This window comes from Rhagoletis pomonella, unplaced genomic scaffold, assembly GCF_013731165.1.
Source record: "Rhagoletis pomonella isolate Grant_MI unplaced genomic scaffold, Rhpom_1.0 Rhpom_scaffold_00007, whole genome shotgun sequence".
Classification (NCBI taxonomy): Eukaryota; Metazoa; Arthropoda; class Insecta; order Diptera; family Tephritidae; genus Rhagoletis; species Rhagoletis pomonella.
This window is the reverse complement of record NW_023458561.1, coordinates 65,784,170-65,797,343: the sequence shown is the minus strand read 5'-3', so window position 1 is coordinate 65,797,343 and position 13,174 is coordinate 65,784,170. Positions and strand designations below refer to the sequence as shown.

The 13,174-nt window shown below is 34.2% G+C and overlaps 1 protein-coding gene across 7 annotated transcripts in view; it reads left to right on the top strand.

The window, feature by feature from the left end:
• Nucleotides 1-4,460: 4,460 nt before the first annotated feature.
• LOC118743360 (extracellular superoxide dismutase [Cu-Zn]) overlaps nt 4,461-13,174 on the top strand; it is a 15,763-nt gene continuing 7,049 nt past the window's right edge. Inside the window, exon 1 of one of the 7 annotated variants that reach the window (XM_036475975.1) lies at nt 4,461-4,739. The gene's annotated coding sequence lies outside the window, so the exon portion shown is untranslated. The remainder of the gene's footprint in view (nt 4,740-13,174) is intronic. The other 6 variants (XM_036475977.1, XM_036475978.1, XM_036475976.1 and 3 more) reach the window with 6 other exon arrangements.

The window sequence follows — 13,174 nt, the reverse complement described above, 5'->3', positions numbered from 1 at the left end:
GTACGTGGTGAATCGCACCACAAGATATCAAAATTTATCGGAAGAAGAGAGGAGGCAAATGGACAAAAGGTTAGCAATATAGTTGGCCGGTGCTGATGGAGAAGCCGAGGAAATAAATGCATTCGAAGTCGACGACGTCCCGGATCCTGATTATGTGCCGACGTTAGAAGATGCAGCTTCCGATGCTGAGACTGAGACCGTTATAGAAACCGAGACTCCATGTGACGATGATGAGGATTTGGAATATTTATATGAAGGCACTGCAGCTACACCCGAAGCGCTTGAAGCCGTCGATATGGACGAGGAGCCTCGTTCGGCGAACTCGATTATTAAATACCGTTCAAAGGATGGCAAGCTTTGGTCAAGCGCTCCGCCGTGCACAGGTAGACTTCGTGAGCATAACTGCGCTATTGTGGGTCGCGAAGGCCCGGCTCCAGGGATTATGCGATCCCCGGTTTCAATATTTAAATCGCTAATATTACCGGAAATCTTTAGTATAATTGTGCACCAAACGAACCGAAAGGCCCAGGAACTATGCCGCCTATGGTGTGCCAAGAATCCTGACCAGCCACCGCGAACGTGGACGAAACCTGTGACCCAAAATGAAATATACGCCTTTTTTGGCCTAACTTTGTTTGCCGGCATATTCGGGTCAAAGAGTCAGCCTGCTCTTCAGTTGTGGACCAACAACGGAAACGCTATCTACTGGGCGACGTTGTCTGCATACCGATATAAAATTTTTCTACAATATATTTGATTCGATAACGGCAACACAAGACCTGCTCGACTATTAGAAAGCAAACCTGTAGCCATTGACGACATTTGGAACATGCTCATGAGCAACTTGGAACGTCTATATGTTTCGGTTGGCATATGTAGGAACAATGCGCAAAAACAAAGCCTGCATACCGAAGGAGATGTTGGATCCAAAACGAGATGTATTCAGTACAGTATTCGGTTACCACAATAATAACATCGCGCTATGCTCATAAGTACCAAAAAAGAAAAAAGTTGTGGTTCTCATGTCGACCGAATATTACAATTCCGCCGTCGACTCATCGAAGCCATCGAAGAAGCCATTTCAAATTCTTGACACCATGGATCAGATGGTTAGCGGTTACACGTGCAAACGGGGCACAAACTGGTGACCGTTAGCTCTGTTCTATAACATGCTGGACGTGGCGGGCTTGACTGCATTTGCCATTCATGACAAATTCGGGCATGTCAAGAGGACCGACCGAAGACGTGTATTCCTCATGGAATTGGCAGAACAGCTGGTGGTTCCTCACATGGAGCAAAGAGCAACGAATCCAATTGTACGAGGTATTCAACACCTCAAAGTGGCAATGGTGTTATTCGGTGTAGAGGTACGCATTTCATATATGTATTTATTCATTGAATTCAAGTTCTAAAATCATTTGTTCAACGTTTTTTTCGCAAGGTAGCTGCAGGCCCACCGATAGATGATCAACCAGTCCATGCCGTTTCCTCTGCAACTCGACCATCGTGCTCGCTCTGCTATAAATTGGATAAAAAGCAGCGAAAAACTAGATTTCATTGCATGTATTGCAAAAAACCAGTGTGTCAACAGCATTCACATGCCAAGTACGCGTGCGTGTAATGTCGTGCCTAACCTTTGTTTTCTTACTTATTATAAATAAAATAGGGTATATTGTTACCTAGAAAATATAAAAATATGGTTTTATTGTTCACCCTGGCTTTTTACTAGCATTAAACACATTTACACAAACTTTTGGGACACCTGCCTTTGTATTCCCATACAAATCTCATGTCGGTCTGCGCAGACCTAGTTGTACCAGTTGGCGACAAAAAATCGCTGAACCTCCAAGGGTTAAATGAAAAAAAAAGTTAATATAAATTTTTCAAGTCTCCATAGAGGAATCTGAACTTTGCCCCTGTATTGATTTTGGTTATAGGTTAAAAAATATGAATTTTAATTTTTTGAGTCTCTATAGAAGAATCTTTATTTTGCCTCCTGTGCGACACGGCTTAACCATTTTAAGCGCTCACGGTTGCGTTCATTTCATTTTTAAGGACCACCCTAATGAACATACATACATTTATGTGTGTTCTAGGCATGATAAAACATGTAACTTATAGTAAAAAAATACATAATAATCGCCCTAAAAACATGCGGTTCATTTAAACACGTTGAGGTGCACTGTGTACCTTAAACGAGTTGCATAACTTTGCCATTGTTTGGTTTTTACTAAACGAAGGAAGTGTTTTTTATCCAAGCTGTGTAAACAAAGCCTCCAGTGTCGGAAGAAAGAGCGCATGACAACAAATATTTCTTCACGAGCCCTAGAATCCTACTCAAATGACATACCACAGGCCTTTTGGTTCTAAACCGCTAAAACAAAGTGTTTATTGGGCCTACAGATAATTGTGCTTGTTAACAAATAAAAATACCCATTTTTTCTTTATTTATTTATGTGCCAAAAAACCAAAACCAAAAAAAGCGACTGCGAATAGTTTTTAATCGCTCATCCTTCTTCCTTTTATTTTTGTAGAAAGATGAGCGACTGTAAACTATTCTCACTCACTTATTGAATGAGAAAACCACTTTGGAAATACCACGGATAATCAATAATCGACTAACAGTCGTTTATCTACTATCTACTAGTCGACACTCACAATAGGGGTGTTAGTATTAATTTTCGTATTCGTATCTGTCATCGCAGGACACAATAATTGTAATGGTTACGATAATGGTAGTGCAACGGTATTGGTAATGGTAATGCCAATGCTTAATGGCAACGCTAATTGTGATGGGAATGGTAATGGTAGTTATAATGGTAATGCTTTTTATATTCATCAACGTATTCCTGTTCGTGTTCTGGACTGGACTAATTTTAAGCTTGGAGCTGAGTAACCCAGCAAGAGAAGCAGAGTACGAAATATATGACATCCCCAGGCAGTGGCCAGGTAGATTGCTCTATTAACCGCAACGAAACTCAATGCTTACTGGCAGGATGAATAGCATAGGGCAAACACAATACGTTGCACCGTACCTTAGCTTCGCTTATTCTTCGGAGCAAGAATCTCCTGCAGACTGCTCTAAACTTGGCATCAGCAGATCCGGTGCAGTATTTTTAAGTAGAAATTGAAGCAGAATTCTATGACATTTCATTCCACAAGTATAGCAATATAGCAAGCACTGCGGAGTTGAAGAAGGACAAGACAGAGTATATGCTGCTCCCAAGCAAACAGTCAGACCACTCGGGGGTCGGCACACGCGGTACTTTTAACAGTAATACTAAAGGAAAATCACTCTTGTCAATAGCTTATATTTTGGACTCAGTAGGTAATTGAAAAGCAAAGTCTGATCTCGTCATACAAAATTTACTCTATCACGCCTAACATTTCTTGCAAGCGTATGCAGCAGAAGCAGACACGACCAGCCAACCCGTTGAGTTTTTTGGAGAAAATTTCTGCAGAAGTTATAAGACCTGTTATGCATCGGCAAGGCTGTATGAGATTTACAAGGCAATAGACAAAGTGCATTGATTGGAAATACACCGCCTCCGCTGGCTTGGTCTTGTCGTACGAATTAAGTACGACGAACGCTCCTGCACTAAGTTCCAGGCAATGCGGTACGCGCTGGATGAAGAAGTCCTTCTTTGGGTTGGAATTAGCAATGAATAGTAAATATTTTAAGTATCACTCAAAATAAGTGCAGTTAAAATTTGCAATTTCAGATTAAAGCTCTTTTGAAGTATCGACTCGAATACTATTCAAGCCAAATTACATGAACATACATACATACATACATACATACAAACATACTTGTTAAAAATATTGTTTTAGCGATCGTTTAACCATTATTCAAATATTTTCTCGAAATGGAAAAAAAGTGCCATAATAACTAATGCTAATTTCATGCCAATATGCATAAATATATGTATGTGCACATATATAGCCATACAAATTTAAGAATTTACTCTCCATATAACAAATAAAACGCCAACCATTTATTATTATCTTTTCCATTTTACATTCCTACTGAGCTTGTAATAAATTTTGTAAAAGACGTTTACGCTCACTGATTAAGTATTGGCATACCAAATTGCAACTGCAAGTGGTTAATATTAATTGCACTACTCCAAAGAACGATCAATTTGAGATGGGAGCAGCCGGTAATTGGCTACTCGTTGGACGACCAACAAGCTCTCTATGCTTCTCAGCTGCACTCACTAGCAACAATTTAATCTCGCTGATAATTTTTGCTGACCACTTCAATTGGAATATGAGTGATATGGATTTTCATATTGGCACCGAAGGCATCCAGCATTGAGAGCAGCACAGCACAACACCTACACTTCCTACTGGAGCACAGTTATATACATATGTATGTATGTATGTATATATGTAGTGTTTGCTTAACTACTTGCACAAAGATTGCTTAAGTGAGCAAATTCTCACGTTGCATCACTCACTTGGAAGGTCCCAGGCGGCGATAAATGGTGAGGGTAGGCGGCTGGCTACCCACCGATCGACACAGTTGTGAACAAAAACAGTTTATAAACAGTTTGCTTTTCGCAGTCGAACAGTTCAGTTTTGTGTTGTACACCGTCGGAAAAGTTAAGGCGCACGCGTAAAAAAAAAAAATAAGTTTAGCAACAGACAGTCTTCAACCAATAACCCCACGCAAAATATTTTAGTAAAACACAAAAATTTAAATACAACGGTTTAAAACGATATTGAGTGCCAAGAAGGTGAGCTAATAGCTAGTAATTGCAAAAATTACATAAACTCCGTTAAGTGCTTACGAAATTGCGAACAATAGGCTTCGCCTTTTTTTGTTTTTTTTTTATTGTGGCTTCAAATGTTCGTTTTCGATATTGGCTACGAATTAGTTACATACTTTTTTGGATTCTGAATTTTATTTTTAACATTTATTTACGTACATGCATGCATATATAGGCATATTCTGTATTATTTCCTTCGCAACTGTACCGAATAGCCGAGTATTCTCACACAAAGTGGTTAAGCCACAATTTTTGTGTCTGAAAACGCAGAATTGACTTTTAAATTACAAATGTTCAAATGTATTTACTCATGTATATATGTGTGTATATAGTTATATATGTATATAAGCATTTCATTATTCAGTATTTTAATTGCTTGTCGATTATTTTTTTATTTTTATTATTTTGTCAAGAAGCAGCACTGCAATTTTTATCCAGTCCTGAAGTCTCTGACTTAAAAGGCCTTCACAAAACTGGTTAATTTTAAGCGTAGCCAAATCTTACATACTTCCATATCGCTCCAATACATTTCGAAAATACAACTTTGGCGCACTCAGTAAGCAGGTGTGTGTTGTTTTTTTTTTCTTTTGTTTTTTTTTAATATTTATATACTAATGCGCATTACTTGCGTTATTGTTTATTTTGCTTAAGTAAACAGTGGAAACAATTTCAGTCGCCATCAAATAAATTCCGAAATAATATGAAGAAAGCATTTTAGGCATATTAATATGTATTAATAGAATTGAATTTTTTACAGCTTATGCTAACTTAAGAACGTACATACTATGTGCGGATATAAGTTTAATGATCGCACACAAAAACCATAGATCAGTTAGCTTTGGTAGAGCTGGCTAACCCATAAGGCCACACATATTGACCAAACACGAAATGTGTGTCGGGTACTGCACTCACGAACCTGAGACAATGATTAAACAAATATCCGTCCTTTTGCTGATCTGTAATACACTTTTTAACCCCTTGTCGATATACGACCGCATGCCCTACTTCTGCTTACCGATACATACATACACAGTTCGCGTGATCACTTCATTTATTATAAGGAAAATGCAACGTTCATAGCCAGATCAGCATATAAATGGATGCGCTGTTAGGTCAGTTCGTCGGCTGTATCGTTACCTTTCATGCCTTTAAATCCTGATACCCTGTAAAGTTTAATTTATAGCCAGCCTTTATGCAACCTCTTTACAATATAGAACCTCTAAAATGTGAACGCGATGGCTGCCAGAATATAAATATAAAAGTTAATACGATAACTGGAAGGATTGAACCTCTGCATTCGTTTTGCCGCTTTTCTTACTGCCCAAGAGTTTTGCCTTCTCCGATCGGGCAACTAGATCTGCAGATGTAAAATTCCGATTAGTACGCCTGTGATTTTCATGCTTTCGAAGCTGTTTTGAGATAAATGGATTGGAGCTACCTGCTTAACTATCCATAAATCGGATGGTTGAAGTTAAAAGTATTCCGGGGAATACTTATAGCCTATTTCCACCAAAAGCTTAACTGTAGTTAAGAGCTCAGATAAGTGCTTGTACTTAATATGACCAATTACCCCGTTCGAGTGATAATCTCGTTTTTCCAATGGGCATAAACTGCAGCTAAGGCTTGGTGGAAATGCCCTATTAAGAAATCTCGTCAAAGGGAGTATCATTCCGTATTCCTATTTGCAATTGAGTTCCTAAATGTTTTAGTAATTCAGCAAATTCAGAATAAGTAACGCGTCTAAACCCTTACGCGCAGTTTCTTTAGCTGCAAATTTAGTAAAAAACTTGGCTTTTTATAGGGTTTTTATACCTTCCATGAACATGACTTGGGTACGATGTTTGTAAGTACCAGAAGAAAAAGAGAAAGACCCATAAAAAGTATGCCAAAATTATCCGAACGTCGAGCTGAATCGATGTAGCCACACATGTCCGCCGCAAACTAGTCCCTCAGTTTTCGAGATATCCGAAATATGATAAGAAGGGGTATTCGGATCACTACAATATATATCTCCCATATGAGAGATTATTCATATTTGACGTTTTTCTTTAAAGCTACTTAATTTTCCCTAGCCATTTACCAGTTCATCATATAAAGTCTACTGAGAAAATTTGCAAGATCGGTGCTCTATAAGGTTTATTTTCTATACCATTAATTGTTCAGATATAGATAACTTTTTACGATGTAACTCCTCCATACATGTAGTTATAGTCAAGAGGTTGTTTCCCTATATCATAAATAAAAAGCTCATATTGTCAGTTTATATAGAATAGTGTGAGCTACCAAAGAATTCCTTAAAAATACAATAATGGATTGAAGTTAAATTTTCTGATGTCCATGCAGGTTGCGAAGTCTTCGGCATAGCCGTAGGCAGCACTGTTTTCAGGTATGTGCTTGTTTTAACTGATCGCAGTAAGAACTTTGTAATTATTCACAACGGTGTCCTTAAGGATTGAAAAACAAAAGTACGTGCATATTTCAATTTTCATTATAGAAGTGCACCTGAAATTCTAAAGCAGGAATTCACTATCTATTCTTCCACTTATGCAAATAGTCTATACTCAGTTCTTCAAGTTGTAATAGTACTAACTAAATTAATTATCACATAGAAAGTAAAATAAGATTAAGCTGAATAAAATTAAGTCTCATATAAGTTACATAATTAGTTATAACTTACATATCTATTCTCAGACTTCTCCCATATATATGCAGCTTATTTTAAAATTTGAATACAATATTAAATCGTTGAGTTCTCACAATTTTCGCATTTAATTATCTTTAATTGTTTACTGTAGTGTTTGCTACTTGCATATTCATTGCATATTTGCTGTAATAGAAATTATATGCATTTTAATTTTTTATATCCATCGAAACCAGTGTTCTAGGGCACAGGCGCTCACTTTAAAGCAATTCGCATGTAAACTACATTCGATTTTATTGAAAAATCGATCGCCAATCCCAGTGTTTTGTTTCTCTCTTAAACGGCCTTGTTTGATGTTCTTAGTTCACTTATGAAAACCGAGTAAGGTTCTCGGAAACAACGAGACAAAATTTCCAAAAATTATAACAAAAATTATAATTCGCGATTTCGAATTTGCAATGGTGGCAGTGATAGAAACGCTTTATGTCGACCAGTTTTTGCTATATTTTTTTTATTCATTTAATAGCTAATATTTTTTTATAAATGTTAGCTAATTATACATACACTTAACACCGTGCGATAGGCAATTTTACACACAAAAAAATCAATATATTCGCGGAGCCATGGGCCAAATGTATGCAGTAAAATTGCGTTTTTAGCTTTTCTCGCTGACGTCAGGATTTTTTAAATGAACTTTGAAAATTGAATAATAATCAGGAAATGGTTTAAAAAATTTAGTACAATGTACTTAGAAAAAGAGTATGGGTATCAAATTAAAGAGGAAAGTCTGTAGAAAAAGAACAAATTAAATTTTTTGGTGCCTAACGTATTGAAAATGTCCTTAAAAATTTTATCCTTGAATATGCTTGAAAGTTTGAAATATTCATTTTGAAAAAATTATATATAGAGGACTAATATAAACTCGACAACGTCCTCGACTATAGTCCTTCTAACTTTATTAGCTTGAAAAAATAAAATTGATTAAAAAAGCATTTTCAGTACATATTCGTAATTGTGAACCCAAGAAATTTTAATTTTTTTAAATCCTATAAAATTTTCTCTTTCATTTGGTACCCATTTTTTTTCTACGTTGTACGGAATTTTTTAAATAATTTTTAGAATTTAACTTATCTTCGAAATTATAAAGTTCTAATAAAAAAAAATTTCTAAAACTAAAAACGCAGTTTTACTATATTTGGCCCATAGTATCGTGAGTATATTGATTGTTTGGGGTGTTTTGAAATTTTTTTGTTTCAACTTGTGTCAATCTTTTTACTCCGAGTTTTCGAAAAATTCTAGGTACGCAATTTTATAAGTGTAGCCATTAAAAATTATAGAAGTATAAAGTGCGAGTTTCAAGTGACTAAAAGTAACGTTGATTTTTTATAATTTTTTTGCTCGCGGTGTCACGCATTTGCTTCCATACAAAGTATGTTCGACAATTTGTTTATATGGAAGAAAATGTCCAGCATCGTTTTAAAAAATTGCCAAAAATCAACGGTATTTTGTAACTGCATGAAATTTGCATTTTATCCTACTTTAATTTAATGGGCTATAAAACTGCGTACCTCAAATTTTTCTAAAAATGCTGAGTAAAAAATTTTAAATGTTGGGAAATTTTTTTGCATTTTTATAATTTTTTTTTAAATTTTGAAATGCGCATTTAAATGCAGTTAATTATAAGTCAAACGAGGTAGACTTTTATAAAAAAATTAAATAATAAATAAACAAGAGAAATATAGACTAAACTGGTTAAAAAAAGATGTTTCTTTTCTTTCTGCCACTAGTTTTATGAACTTCTTTCTTTTCTCTTTTGAAAACGGTGTGCGATATGTTGACTTAAGATTCTTTTGCATCGAGCTTTTTTCGACATGCCTTAAGTTACTTTATCGCTAAAGTATTTCGTATCATTTTAATTTCTGCCTTTCGTTTTGTTACTATATTGATGGAATTTCTTCATGTTAAGTTGTTGGAAAATAATGAATTGAATGAATCGAAAAAATTAACATCCCTAATTTGTATGCATTTGAATACCTCTGATCATTCTGTGATGATTCTTTATGTATGTATGTATGCAAATTGTTTTTTTTACCGATTATAAATTTATTTGAAGAATTCTAATTACGGTGAGATAAGAAATACGTGGAGATCAAACCAAATATTAATAATAGACGAATGTTTAGTGCATCTAGGCAAACAAGTGTGTACTTTGAAAAAAAAAAAAACAAATCTAATAACAAACAAGAGCAAAATAAACGAATAAAATATTATGCTTAATAATAAGTTAATAGTAGAAAACAATACTTTTAGGACAAGCTTGCCAAATATAAATTAAATCAGACCATAAATACTGGTTTACAAAATATCTCGACTCTTGCGCCACCTAACGGCAACATGTTTTGTGAAGTTATTCCTTTTCATGTAATTAATATACGGCCTGAATATGAAACCAATTGGATTATGAATACGAGATTTTCAAATATTTCGACTCCTGCGCCACCTACTGAATTAATTCACCTTTCGTATTGCATTGTCATCGGGTCAAAAATTTATTACAAGATTCGCCCCTAAGAAACATATATATATACATAGAGATCAAGTTAAATAAAAATTTGTAAAAATGATCACATCAAAGGTATACAATAAGTAAACAAACGTAGGGATGTGTAAGTTAGGAAGTATGTATGTATGTACGATTGTCCGCCTTATTCCCACAGCATAAATTGAGGCAGAGGTAGAATAACAATTTATAAATATATACATAATTTTACTTAGTTATGTATGTATATATAGTTACAGCTCTTATGTATGTATGTAAATGTAATAAAATTTGAATGCTTGGATTATACCTATCGTTCTGGCATTTCGATTGTTAAGCCAAAGGATCAAAATTGGTTTGCAACTCCAAACAAAGAAACTTTATTTTAATAAAACTAAAAAAGACAAACAATTTTCACGAGAACCATCTGTCATTTGAGCGTGTTACAAAACCATAGAACACTCAATTTAAATAAGTTCTATCTACATACATATATGTCTGAACATTTCGGCAAGGGGTGTCACAATCAGCCATACATCTTATCAGAGATTACTAGTATAAGCATTATCAAATATCCCACTTTAACACGATCAATAAGTCACATAAGAGAACTTAATTTCAATTATTATTGATCTTTTGTAAACCCAACGCTGAAACAAAGATAAGTATTTAATATAAACAACAACATTACATGCTATCCATTTATATTTCGTGTCTACAGGCTTCCATACATTGGCACATAGTTCAAGTTTTCCTCGCTTAGAATAAGTTTAAGTTTAAGTTTACACAATGAATCATTTAAAGCAAAACACTTTAGTCAAATACCAGTTCACTTTAGTTTTTTTGAAGTTTTTTATATTTCAGAATATAATCGACTGTATGTACTTTTACTCCAAAATTAATTTCATTATTAAATCGCTCTATTTATTTTCAAATTTTCAAAGCTAAATGCATGACTATACGTTGGGTATAGTTATAAGTATTATTGGATTTTTTTTTTGCTCAAATATAAGTTGAAGGTGCAATTGAAGTGGACTATAAAGATTAGAAAAATTTCGCTGTTAGAAAATTTTATTATTTTTCTACACGAATATTCACACATCTCCGGTGTATTTATGCAATTAAATACGAGGGAAATTAGATAAGTACGACGATAAATGAACTCGCTTATAAAGCAATTTTGTCGATCTGCAAAATGGTAGGCCCTGGTCTTTTTCTTCTGTATATAATACGCGAAGGGATTATTTGTCTAAGTCATCATATCTGCACATATTTATTAAATGGGCTTATGCTGTAGATGTGAAGCCACTTAACCAGTGACTTCATAGAGAGCATATGTCATCTAAGCGACCGTATAAAATATATATAAAAAGCTTTAGAAAGTTTCATCCTCGGGTTATCTTTGGTCGTGACTCACTGAACAGAATTTCGCAATTTTTTTGAAAGAAGCTTCGCTTAAACTTGACGTTGGTCATACCTTGTCAGAGATCGTTTCGCAGAAAAAAAAATACCACTGCCTTAAGGTTAAATTAGTGGTGACTTAATCATAACCCTATAAAACAGCTGTTCAAACCAACCTTATGGCCAACACTGTATTCGATTAGTGGTGCCACACCATAACGCCATAACCATAATCAGCTGATATCTGAAGTGCGAGTAAGAACGTGTTGCCGCCAGACGTTAAAAAAAATATTGTTGACAGCCAATGTTTTAGCATTAGTCTAGAAAATGAACCATTTAGCTATTCAAAAACCAAACCAGAACTTCTCACGCTAATTTCAACCTGTACCAATATTATTTGGCGCAAAAATGGGAAGAAGATATAAAAGTTTAAATTAAAATTTTTTGATTTTTTAAATAATAATATACTATGAACTACATAACCGATTAAAAAACTAATGATGCAAAAATAAAGATAGTTATTTTATCATATGCACTTAGCATAATTTATATGCTTTTTTTATTTTTAATTCAGAAATACCAAAAAACGAAAAAACATCCTATTTTTTCATAAAATAACCTTTTTTGAAAAAATTCCATGATTAATGCAAAATAAATTTATATGTACAAGAAAGTACAAGTCCGACATTTAAAACATAATTTGAAGCTTATTTAGCGTAATTAATAAAAAAAAATGATTGATGAAGATTTTAGAGAGCCCCTACCAAGGTCTTTGATCGGAGTTTGATATTCAATGTTCTTTTTGGCATTAATACTATTTGAAGGCATATCAACTGGATAAATAGATGTCGGCATAAGAGAAGCTAAGTAACTGCGAAGTCTTTAGGCAACAAGAGGTAAGATCTCGTACTAATACCTATTTACAGTACGTTTAATGTAAATAAAAGTGTAATTGTTTCATTCAAATTGAAAATCGGTCGCATAATATATCGGACAATGATAAAAAGTGCTTATTGCATTATTTATTCACTTTTTTCTCATAGTGTTAATGCATATCAAACTTTTCCTGTTTGTATGTAAAGAAAGGTCGTTAAGAAACTCTGAAAATGCGAATCTGAACAATATAGTAGGTCCAACATTATTCATAGCATTTTTAGGTCACTACTATGGAAAGTTAAACACCTCGTGGATAGGGAAATATCCGTTTGTATGTACATAAGTAATGAAAACACGTGCACTACTCTGAAATAAAGTGAATCTACACTCACATATGTATATACATTAGACTGCATCACTCCCCATTCAAAAAAAAAAATCGGTACTATTTTTCCATTGGAATTATAAAATCTATTATATTTTAAGACGTCCAGCAAAATATTTCGGAAAAATATTAAGATTTAAGTGAGCTGGACCGATTTGAAAATACCTCCAAAAATGGAGTTTTTTATGAATGAAAATAGTTTCTTAAAGATTTTTTTTGAAAAATTCCCCTCAAATGACAAAACGGTTTAAGCTTAAAATATTAAAAAAAAAATTAAAAAAAAATTTGAATGGAATCGTAATGATGATGCAGTTTTTTAACTTTTTTCAAAGACTGGTATAGGAAAAACTGAACCTAAACTCTTCCGATTTAGACTTAAGAGGTGTCAATGGAAAGGTATTTTCTCACCCTTTTTATTTCTTTGCTAATAAACACATTCAAATGATGGAACGAAATCAGAACGTTTTTGGCCCAGTTATTCAAGTTTTTCGTAAACCAATCTTTGAAAAAAGTAAAAAAAACAGTATCAAAAATTTCAGTCTTACAATTCCGTTGAAAGG